We start from the raw sequence: 11,458 nt of genomic DNA, 5'->3' as shown, positions 1-11,458 counted from the left end.
ATAGTTTGGTGGATTGGGGTAGTAGTTGTTGTATTAGTTGTTGGTGAGTTAGTGGTTTAGTTAGTTCCAAGAAAAGTTTGGGTGGTTTTACCATCTGGGATTATAGGTATTACTATAGGGATTGTTGTTTGGTTTGGCTTGTTAGATATATTGGACTAATTCTACCCTAAATTGGCATCTTTATGAGGAATGGGGTATTTCACATATGTCACAAGATACAACAAGGCTTTGTATGGCATTTACAGGGTTGGCTTAGGATTGGTTTCTTAGGGCTTCAATTTTCTTGGTGAGGGCAGCTAATTAAGAGTTAATAGAAGTAATAGCACCAACCTTAAATAAACCAAAAGACTTTTTACTAATCTTTCTTTCCTTGCCCCACTAGTAATTTTTAGCAACCATTTTTTTTATGAGCTCATTTGCTTTCTCAAGAGTCTTGTCCATTACAACCCTTTTAATAGATAAATCTAAAGTGGTTCTTATGGGTGGTATGAGACCATTGTAAAATATCTAAATCTAAAACTACTAGTGTAGCCCATGATATGGGCATTTTCTTTACAATTCTTTAAATCTTTTCCATCCATCATATAAAGTTTCACCATCAGCTTCCAAAAAAGTGATGATCTCATTCCTTAGCTTTGTAATCTTTGCTGGTGGGAAAAACTTTGATAAGAATTTTTTGACCAAATCATCTCAAGTTGTGATCGAACTATTTGGTAGAGGAGATAACCGACTTTTTGTCTTGTCCTTGAGTAAAAAAGGAAACAATCTTAGTCTTATAGCTTTATTAGAAACACCATTATAACGAAAAATGTAGCCTGATTCAAGAAAATTAGAAAGGTGGAGATTTGGATCATCGCTTGATAATCCTCCAAATTGTACAGAAGTTTGGACCATTTGTATAATTAAAGGCTTTATCTCAAAGTTGTTAGTTTTAATAGCTAGCTTTCTAATGGATGGTTGAAAACCATCTGCATTGGAAATTGTATAGTCCATCAAAATTTTTTACCTTTTTTATTTGCATTTGCCATTAGAATATATATAAATAGTGTTGATTGCTCTTTTCTTCTTCTTTTAAAGGTTTTTTCGATTTATTAATCAACAAGAGCTAAGTTAACACTTTTGGATCTACGTATGCAAATAAGAAAAGATCAAAGAAAAGTAAAAAAATAAATAAATAAACAAAAGAAAAAAGTTTTGATTATAAAAGCTTAGGTATTTTTTATTGATATTGCGAATGCCACTATAATCCCTGGCAACAGCTTGAGTATAACGCTTGTAAGTGCATAAATCAAGTAATAAAGTGAAGTATTCCAACATCATCTCTTCAAGGATTATAGAATAGAATGCTGGCTTGCTTATAAGTACCAAAGGTGAAAGCTTAATAGCTTTTATCTAAACAGAAGAAAAATTAAGGTTTTAGGGTTACAAGGATTAAGTAAAGATTAAAGACAATGTGTGGTAGGGTTTTTAACTTCACCTTGGGAAGTAAAAGACTAATACCAAAAACTAAATTTAATAAAACAGTAATTAAAAGATTGCAAAACAAAAAAAAAAAAGCAATAGCCAAATGCTTGTAAAGAAAATGGAAATTGCATGAAAACAACTTAAATAACAATAAAGAAAAAAGCGATGGGCGAATCTTGTAAAGAAAATAAAAGATCTCGGATCTTGAAAACTAAATATTGCTTTGCCAAATTTAAAGAAAACAAGATTTAAATTTTAGAAATAAGAAAAAAAAGATCTTGAATGAAAAACTTCTTAATTGAAAATGAATTTAGAGAATAAAGCTTTATTGTTGGAAAATATTTGTTACCTAAGCCTGTAACTCAACTCAAAAAATAAAAGAACTAAGAACTAAAAACTAAAAACTAAAGAAGAGAAGAGAAGTGAGGAATAGGATGATGGAATGAAGTGAATAGCCTCTCTATTTATAGAGTGGGATTTAGCCAAAAGGGTGAGAATTACAAGTTGTATTTTCAAATTCAAACTCTAGGTGATAAGCTTATATTCATTTTCTTAAAAATCATAGTCAAATAGGACTTCTGCAAGTTGAAGCATGCTTGGCCGAATAGGGTCTGGATGGTGCAATCTTGGCCCTTTGATCAATGCTTGCTTCATTCTTGATAAATCTTTACTCTTGGATTTGGCTAAAGCTTGGGATTTCAAGAATATTTTGATTTTTCTTCAATTATCTTGATAATTATCTTGCACATCCCTTGCTTTATCAAAATTCTTCATTGAATAAGCTAAAGAGTCTATCATGAGCACAACCACTCTAGGCCAAATAGAGAAGAGTTCTTGGTGTCTTGAAATTCTTCAATGCTAAGCAAAAGAGTCCTCCTTGGATAAGATCTTCTTTGGCGAAATGGATTAAGCTTGTAGAGTCCATAGACTTGAATTTCTCCTTCTCTTTCACATGGTCGAATATGATAAAGTCTGTATGTACTACATTTTCTTCATGGCTAAGTAAAGAAAGCATGTTTGTCTTAAAATTCTATCTTGATCAAATGTGGAGTCTAAGTTAGCTCGAAATTACATGAATATGATGGGTGGCATTAAGCTTCCATTATTAGGCCGAATATGTCCTTGCATGCTTGCATGCATGGCTTACATGGAATAGAAGTATTGACCTTAAAAAAAAAACTAAAGCCATGAAAACAACATGAAAAGCACTAAAATCATCCAAAATTTTAAATTTTAGTACCATTTTGACATGTATAAACTCTATGTATTTTGGTGCTATCAATACTTGACTATAACATTCTTGGTTAAACCATAAGTCAAAATATAACATTATCATATAAGATCATAAGTAATCTTAAGTCATATGATCACTTATGCAACCATCATATGAGATTATAGCTATAGACACTATGTGAATTACCGTATAACATTCTCATCTCGGGTCATGTTCAGTGAATTTGTTCTTATAACAAACACCCACATTTAGCTCAAGTTTTACCCAAACTTTAATTTATGAGATTAGTTGCTTGCTTCATAAATAATAACATAACCATCTGTCGGTCTCAACAACATTTATCAATGTCTTTTCTTGACTAAGTATTGACTAAGAATAATTTAGGAATAATGCTTTAATGCAAGGATGATCTCATAATTGCAATTTCACTGTAATTTCCTTGCAAAGCATATTTATTCCATGGACTTTATCTATAAGAAGTAAGTAATATTAATCATGTGTATACAATCTCATAGATAAAGAATGCCTTTGATAATAATAGATATGCATAATATGACATGTATCTCATAGCCAATCTGATTGGTCTTAGAGCATATTACCAACAAAAACATGCTCAAATAACCGAAACAGTAAGTTGAAAACAGAACTGGAATGAAAGCAGAGTGTAAACATGAAAATAAATCAAAGAAAAATACTAAGTAGTTAATTCAAGTAGCAAGGTGCATCCTAGGTGATTCCTCAACCTAATAGCAACCTTGCACCATCCTTATCTAGCTAAGCCAGCCATAATAAGCAGTCCAAATAGCCCCAAAATTTGTAAGGGCAGAAATTGAAAGCAGTAAAAAAAAAAAAAGGGAGGAATAAGAGCAAAACCTTGCATGGAAAACGAAAGTTTTAGAGCTTTTAAAGACTAGATTAATGTTGAGCTATAAGGGAACATGATTTAGAGATGAAAGGGTAATGAAAGACTTGGAAAATAGTTGCTTAAAATTCAATAAAACAGTAAGCAAATCTACCAAGAAATTATAGACACAGAAAACCAAAAATGAAGAGCAACTTGTACTGCTAAAACCACACTTTAAAGAACTTGAAATTTGTAAAAGGATTTAAATATAAACTGGACAATTTAAAGAAATGAAAAGGCTCAGAAAACTTGAAGCAAATACGATAAAAGCTTGAAGGAAATGGTCACCGAACTGGGCATCTACATGCTACCGGCCAGGTGACGCTACAAGAGAAATTCTCTTGCTACTGTAAATTCTTGTATTTAAGGTTCTCTCATAGGTTTTTGGAGGCCAATCAAAGTGCTCAAAAAACACATGTCAGCAACACCCCTAACAGCCTCAAATGCGCGTCCATTTCTACAAGAGGCAGCAAGGCAGCAGCTGACGTCCCTATCACTTGTACCGCTGTCCTTGTTTGTCCATTTGTGTGTCATTCTTTTTTCATGCAAAGGTGGCCAATTGGTTCATTAAAGTATGTAAATGGCCAAGTCAACAATCCAAGTGGCAGCATTTTTTTTGTAGCAATTCGGCGTCAAAGTTGGGAGGAAGCTGTACTGTTAAGCAACAATTTCTTTTGTCTTGTTCATGCATGGATGACCAGCTGTTCTCTCCTCATTTCATGCCAATTATAGCAGTTTCTTATGTTTCTCTTAGTGGCCAATGCCTTGAAAAGCTTGTCCACCTCAGCACTCAATTTCAGCACTTGAAATGGAGAGGCAGCAGCGGGCAAGACAGCAAGAAGCAGCTGATTTCTTGTCCTCTTATACAGCTGGTCTCCCATTGACTTTTAGTGCAGCCAATAGCCTTCCTCCCTTGTGTCATGTCATGTACAGCTCATCAACAATGGAGAATGCCTCTTGCACAACTCGAGACAGCTTATGGAGCGGCTAGCATTCTGCAACCCTGACAGCATGTGGAGCTGCAGCAGCTTACAACTTCATTCAAAAGCTCCCGGCTTCATCATGTAGCACCTAGTAGTGTTTTGGCAGCTAGCTTCTTTGGCTCTTCTCACACGTACAAGCATCTGACATCACTTGAAGGCTTGGAGGTAGTTCACAAAGGGATGGCAGCAGCTCCAAATAGCTTGGACAACCCAATGCACGCTAGTCCGATGTGATTACTAGCTTGCTTAGGTCAGCTTGATTCTTAATTCTAATTTTACCTGCAATTGAGTCAATTAAATAAAATTAGGGGATATATGAAGTAAATTGCTAGAATCAAGCTAAAATTATCAAGTGAATAAAAAAAATTAATTGAATAAGTCCTATGATAATTCTATAAAAAATAAAATTATTAAAAAACATAAACACATAAATAAAATTATTAAAACAAAACTTAAGATAATATATGACTAATAACTAGTTTGATTCTCAAATATTTTCAGTGAAGTTGCTAAATTGTCATAATGTAAATTCGAAAACTCATCCATTAAATATAAAAATATGGTGTTGCCATTAATTTTTTTATTTATGTGTGATTGATTATCTAAATGAATCTATTTATTTTAAAAATATCTTAAACTTGGTTAAAGGTTTCTAAAAAAATTGGTTCTACTCTTAATAGAAGTAAATTCGAAAATCGATTATATATGAAAAAGATTTTAATACCCCCACAATACTCATAAAATTGATACCAATTAATCTTATGTTATATTATTAAAACTTTAATTAAAATGATATTTTATTTCTAATTTATTTTCATTAATTTTGTATTTAGTATTAAGAATTTTTTTTAAGTTTTCTCCAAAACCTTAATTAAGACCTTAAAAAAAAAATCACCTCAGAGAGTATTAAAAAAATATATCTAACTCCATTGTTGGATTTATTAAATATTTTATAAAAGATAATTTATTTTCTTCCATTTTCTTATTTACAAATATTATTTTCAAAATAATAAAAATTCTTTGTATTGAGATTTTTTTTAAAATTTAAAATGTCTTGAATAAATTTTAAAAAAAATTTCAATAAAAAAATTTTAAGAAAAGTTATATGCTCATAAAATTTTTAGAATTTCATCATTGAAAGAATTTTTATTTAATTAAAATTGATAAAAAAATTAAACAAACATATTTATAATTTTCAAATCTTGCGAAATCAAAATTTTCTCTTTATTTTTGTTATTTTCCTATTATTATTTTTCAACATGAAAGTAAAAAAAAAATAACAGAATTAAAAAAAATAAAATAATAAAATAAAAGAAAAAAAATACGTAAAGAAATAAAAATGCTAAATAAACGAACAGGGTCGGATCTAGGCGCGGGTGAATGTGCGGATCACGGCGCTCTAGTTCGGAAATGTCTGATGCAAAATTGCACCATTTTAACTCGAGTATTTAAGTAAAAACAATTTTCCTTTATTTCATATTTATTTCATTCTCTCTCTTACCAAAATCTCTCCTCCTGCTCTCTGAACAAGGTTGCCGAAGATAGCTTAATCTTAGAAAACGACGATGTTCTGCCGGTACGGCTGCCTATCGCCCCCACTGGCTGTCATCGACGGTGCGGGAAAAACTAGAAAAAAATCTCTTTATTCCTTCTGATCTCCAAATTTATTTTTCAAGTTAGATATCTTAAAAAAATAAAAAATCCTAAAATCCAATAGATCTAAGTCAAAACTTTCGGGTTTCACCCCAAAGAATCTTCGGATCACCAAAATAACCAAAAATCTCAAATAAACACTTTCTCCTCCCTCACAGAAGACAAATCCAGAACCTAAAAACCTTTTTGCCAAAATTTGCACTTATTGCTATGTATTTTCTCTCTGACTATTCTTGATCTTCTTCTGTGATTGCTTGTTGCTGTAATTGCTTTCGTGCATGTTTATATGCGGGGTTGGGATTGGCTTTTGCCGTTTTACTGGGTTTATTGCTGATAAATTTGTGTTACTGGGTTCAGATTTTTCTGGGTTTGATTACTTCTGTGTTGTGGGTTTTGAGATTGTGATGGCTGTTGTGTATTGTTCTTGTATTATGATGCTGATTATGGTGTTCTTATATAGGAATTTAAATCCTAAAACTAGTAGAAAAAACAACAAAGGGAATCGGATCTCTCAAGCTCCAATTTTGACTTTGCTAAATTCTCTTCTCTTTTTTCAAAAATTGGTGACGAGTATTGCCGAATTCAAACTCAATCATAACTTCTTTAAATCTTTTAAAAATAATGAATCAGACCTTTCCAAAAACCTTTTTGTCATATTTTTGTTTCGATTTTCTTCCTTTTTTGACATTGTTTGCCTTGGCTTTTGACTTTGATTAACCGAAAAATAATAAAAAGAAAAGGAATAAAAAAAAAAGAAAATAATTTGGGACATTTTAATTTATGACATAAAGCCTGACTTGAAAGATGAAATTGTGGCTCAACGACTTAAAATTAGGGCGGGTAAATCAATAAGTTTTTGACGAGTTTTGATCTGATTAAATTTTATAAGATTGATTTTTTTAAAAAAAATTTGAGTTTTGAATGAGGTTGAGTAATGTTAAAAAAAATATGAAAATCGGATTGTAATTTTAGACAGTTTAATTTAATTCGATTTGATATTATATAAAAATATTTTTTAAATTAATTTATTATTTATATATTTATATAATTTTATATTTAAATATTTATATTTAAAAAATAATATTTATATTTAAAAAAATAATATTTTATTAATTTTGAATCAGATCAAATATGATTTATATAATATTAAATCGAGTTTGAATATTAAAAAATATAAAAAAATTTGAATTAAATCGAATTTGATTGATGTAAAATCGGATCGAATTTGAAATAAATAAAAATTTGTCATGATTTGATCCGTTTTCATTCTTACTTAAAATCTGATTCCAAATTAAAATTTGAATTCTAAGAATGTTAAACAATTTCCGACAAAACAAAATGTTTATATTAAAAATCGATCGAATTAAATGGCAGATCACTTTATTTAGTTAATTATTATCAAAATCAAACTAATTGAATCGATTTAATCGAATCAATTAGTTTTAATCGATCAAATCAATTGAAACCGGTTAATGCTCATCTCTATGGGTAGGGATTAATATATAATTTTTTTTATTGGAAATAATTCAATTAACACTGTGTTGCTCTTCTGTTTCCTGTGTTTAAATAGAAAAAATATCATGTCAACAGAAAATCATTTTTTGGTCAAAGGTAAATAGTGTCATATTTGGGGAAAATGTCTTCCGATTTTTCAGTCCAGAAGACGATTTCTGCAGCTTATCTCTTCTATCTTCCCTTGTTGAGATTCATAGGTAAACAATCTAAATCCTTCACAAACTCAAAAAACTCACAACCCAACTTAACCATTGAAGCAATCACCAACAACCACTGAAGCAAATCCAGATCAACTAAAAATCTCTTTAAAACTTTTATAGAAAAAACAAATATTTGGTCTTTCTAAACCCAACAACTTGAACCTCTTAAAAAAATGAAATTCGGTCTTCCCAAATCCAAAATAGTGAAGAAGATGATGAAATCTATAGAGATCTCTCTTGAAGGTAGCTTATACATTGTAGAAAGCTCTCTTTGTTTATGTTTTTGGCAAGAGCCAAGTTTTTCAACTGGGTTTTTTTAGATAAAAGAAAATCAATAGAATCCAAAACATACCCATTTGACAAGAAAAAGATATTATTTACTTGCATGGACAAGTTGAAAAGCAGCATTCCTTGAGCTGCTTCACTTTCTCATTGCCATCAATAGCGTCACCTTTGTGGTTGGAGGAGCACTGCTTCATGTGGATACGTAGTGGAGACAAGAGAATGAAGGAAATGTTTGGGCTTGGTGCTTAACAAAGAATATAAATTATTTTCTCTAAAACAATCCGAACAATGGAAAATGATTTTTTTTTTTTTTTGAAAAATACCGTCTAGGAAAATTTGTTATTTTCTGAAAACCATTTTCAAATTATCAAACGAGCCTAAACGCTGAAGCAAACAGGGAAAGTAATTATTAAACAAAATCTTAGTACCCCTTACAGCCAAATAGAGAACTAATTCCTTGGAAAAAAATTGGTACTCAAGAGCAAATTTCGGTTAAATTACAGATTTGGGTCCCAAACTTTACCCCAAATTGTGGATTTTAGTAATTCTTCTTCTATTTCAAAAATATATTATGGAAGACAATCAAAATTATGAAACTACAAAAGAAATAAAAGTCAAATATCAGTAAATTTTATTCATATTCTTTATTTTTTTAAAATTTATTTCTAAATCATTAAATAATGAAATATAAAAACCCAATATGCATAGAAATCCACTTAAACTTATATAAAACTAAGTTAGTTTGACATCGTCTCATTTTCTTTTTATACGATTTATATTTTATTAATCTAACCATCGAAATTTATTTTTTGTTCATGTAGACATGCATGTCAAATTTAAGTCAACTGAAAATATATAATTGTTTGTTTGATAATAATAATATTTTAATCTTAATGATTTATATTTTGTTAATATAAAGGTTTCAATAAATTTTAACAAATAACAATTTAAAAAAAAATATGAACACATGAAAATTAAATGTTAATAATTTATATAAATGTTAGACAACAAAAAATTTATTGTTTTTATATAATAAATTTAGGAGATATATGATTTAAAATTTATGTAAAAAGATTTAAAATTAGTTGCAAAAATATTTGAATTATATATATATATATATATATATATGAATTTATATTTTGTATAACATTGTGATTATGATCAAATATGGTAATTATACAAGAAAGGCCGCTCAATTCCAACATCAAATTGGCTTTTTAAGATTCATTTGGATTGATGATTTAGTTTGGTTTGGATAAATTAAAAATAGTATTGACGTTAAAATTAATTATTATAACAGTAAAATTAAAATTAATGATACAATTTGTGTTTGGATGTAAACGTAACAATGATAATAAGTTAAAATATAGTGGAAAGAAAAAAAACATTATAAAGACATTAAATTAAAGTTTATATATAATGAAATTTTTAGTATATTTGACATTTATAAAATTAATTAAATTATTAAAATATTTTATATCAAAATAATAGTTTTTTTCATAAATAATTGAAACTTGATAAAAAAAATAACAATATATCAAATAATTATTTTTTAAAAAATTGATAATAATATATTTACACAAAATAATATTTATTATATGGTATTCGCAAAGTAATAATTGAAGATTAACAAAGTAATATTCAATTTTTTATTTTTATATTCATTTATTTATTATATAATAATATTTATATCAAAATAGTATTTATTTATTAAAAAATAATAATACATTTACTCATATAAAATAACTAATATTTTTATTTTGTTATTTATGTAATTATCTATTTTACGTAACTCATATTAATTTTTTCTTAATTTATTAATAATTTTTATAAAATTTATTATTTACTTATGTATTTATTTAAGTTTTAGTTGTTTTTTTATTTTGACAATTTTTTTAGTTATTAATTAGTATATTATATAATTATAAAATTTTATTTATATTAAATTAATAAAATTATTTAAAAGATTCGAAATAAAAATGAAAAAAAAAACTAAGTGGTAGGATTATTTTCGTCCGATTAAATAACTCCCAAAGTTTTTTTTTAAAAAAAAAGGGAAAGCAAGGGTTTTTTCAAAAGAGGAAGTGCAGTGGATCGGAGATAAAAAGTTTTGGATAAAAGATAAAATTGTTTTAAAATTATAATTTAATAATTATTTAAATTTTTAATATTTTATTTATAATTAATCAAATTTTTAATATTTTATTTTAACTCAATCTCTTAATTAGACTAAACTTAATCACATAAAAAATTAAATCAATCAATTTTTAAATTATAATTAATTGAATCCTTAAAGAAGTTTTATAGAGAGAGGAAGAGAGAAAATAGAGAATAAAAAAATGAGAAAAAAATTATTTTATTTATTTTTTACATATATTAATTACACTACATGATATATTTTTTATCTATTTCATTGATATTATATGCAAATTGACATTAATTTTTTTCATCCAATGAAAATTTTAATTAAATATAAATAAATATTTAAAAAATTCATTGATTACAATAAAAATAAATACTTAAATAATTTTTTAATTATAATTTTAAGAACTTTTTATACCTCAGGAGTTTTCATTAAACCCTTAAGGTCCAATCCATTTTATAATGCCGCAACTGCATTGAAATGTTGTCTGCTGAATAACATTCCAGTAAATTTAGACATCCCAACTCGTCCAAACGCTCCTAATCACTTATGGGACGGTTTATATGGTGATTAATAAAGTGACAATCTCAGCCTATTAAAATAGTAATTATTTCTTATCCCAAAATAGTAAAATTTGGACTTGTCCCATTAAACAATGTAGCCTAACCAAGTTATTAATATGTTGATAAATAATTTACTCAAAAGTAATAGAAGTATTTCAACTATAATTTTTTATTATAATTTAAAATAATAAAAAATTATTTTGTTGTTCATAATTTAAAAAAAATTTCATATAATATTTTGATATATCCTACAAATTTTAAAATTGAATTAATTAATTATAATATAATTATTATAAGTGATATATTTTAAATATAATATTCTTTGATTAACTTAATTTTATAAAATATAATAATCTAAAACATAACACGTATAAAATAAAAAATATAACTTTTAACATAAATTATAATATAAAATTTTTTATAAAATATAATATAAATATATAAATTATTAATATTTTATATAATATAAATACATATTCATTTATAATCTAAATTAAATAAAATAAGAAGGAAT

General features: G+C 27.3%; 1 non-coding gene across 1 annotated transcript; it reads left to right on the top strand.

The window, feature by feature from the left end:
- Positions 1–529: 529 nt before the first annotated feature.
- On the top strand, positions 530–636 carry LOC149518838 (small nucleolar RNA R71). Its single transcript, XR_016342556.1, has one exon. It is a non-coding gene; the product is annotated as a small nucleolar RNA R71 (small nucleolar RNA).
- Positions 637–11,458: the final 10,822 nt, after the last annotated feature.

This window comes from Durio zibethinus, chromosome 5 (genome assembly GCF_047325235.1).
Source record: "Durio zibethinus cultivar Kanyao isolate XHJ-2024 chromosome 5, ASM4732523v1, whole genome shotgun sequence".
In the NCBI taxonomy this organism is placed as follows: Eukaryota; Viridiplantae; Streptophyta; class Magnoliopsida; order Malvales; family Malvaceae; genus Durio; species Durio zibethinus.
Note: the sequence above shows the minus strand (reverse complement) of the source record. Positions and strands in the feature narration are given on the sequence as shown.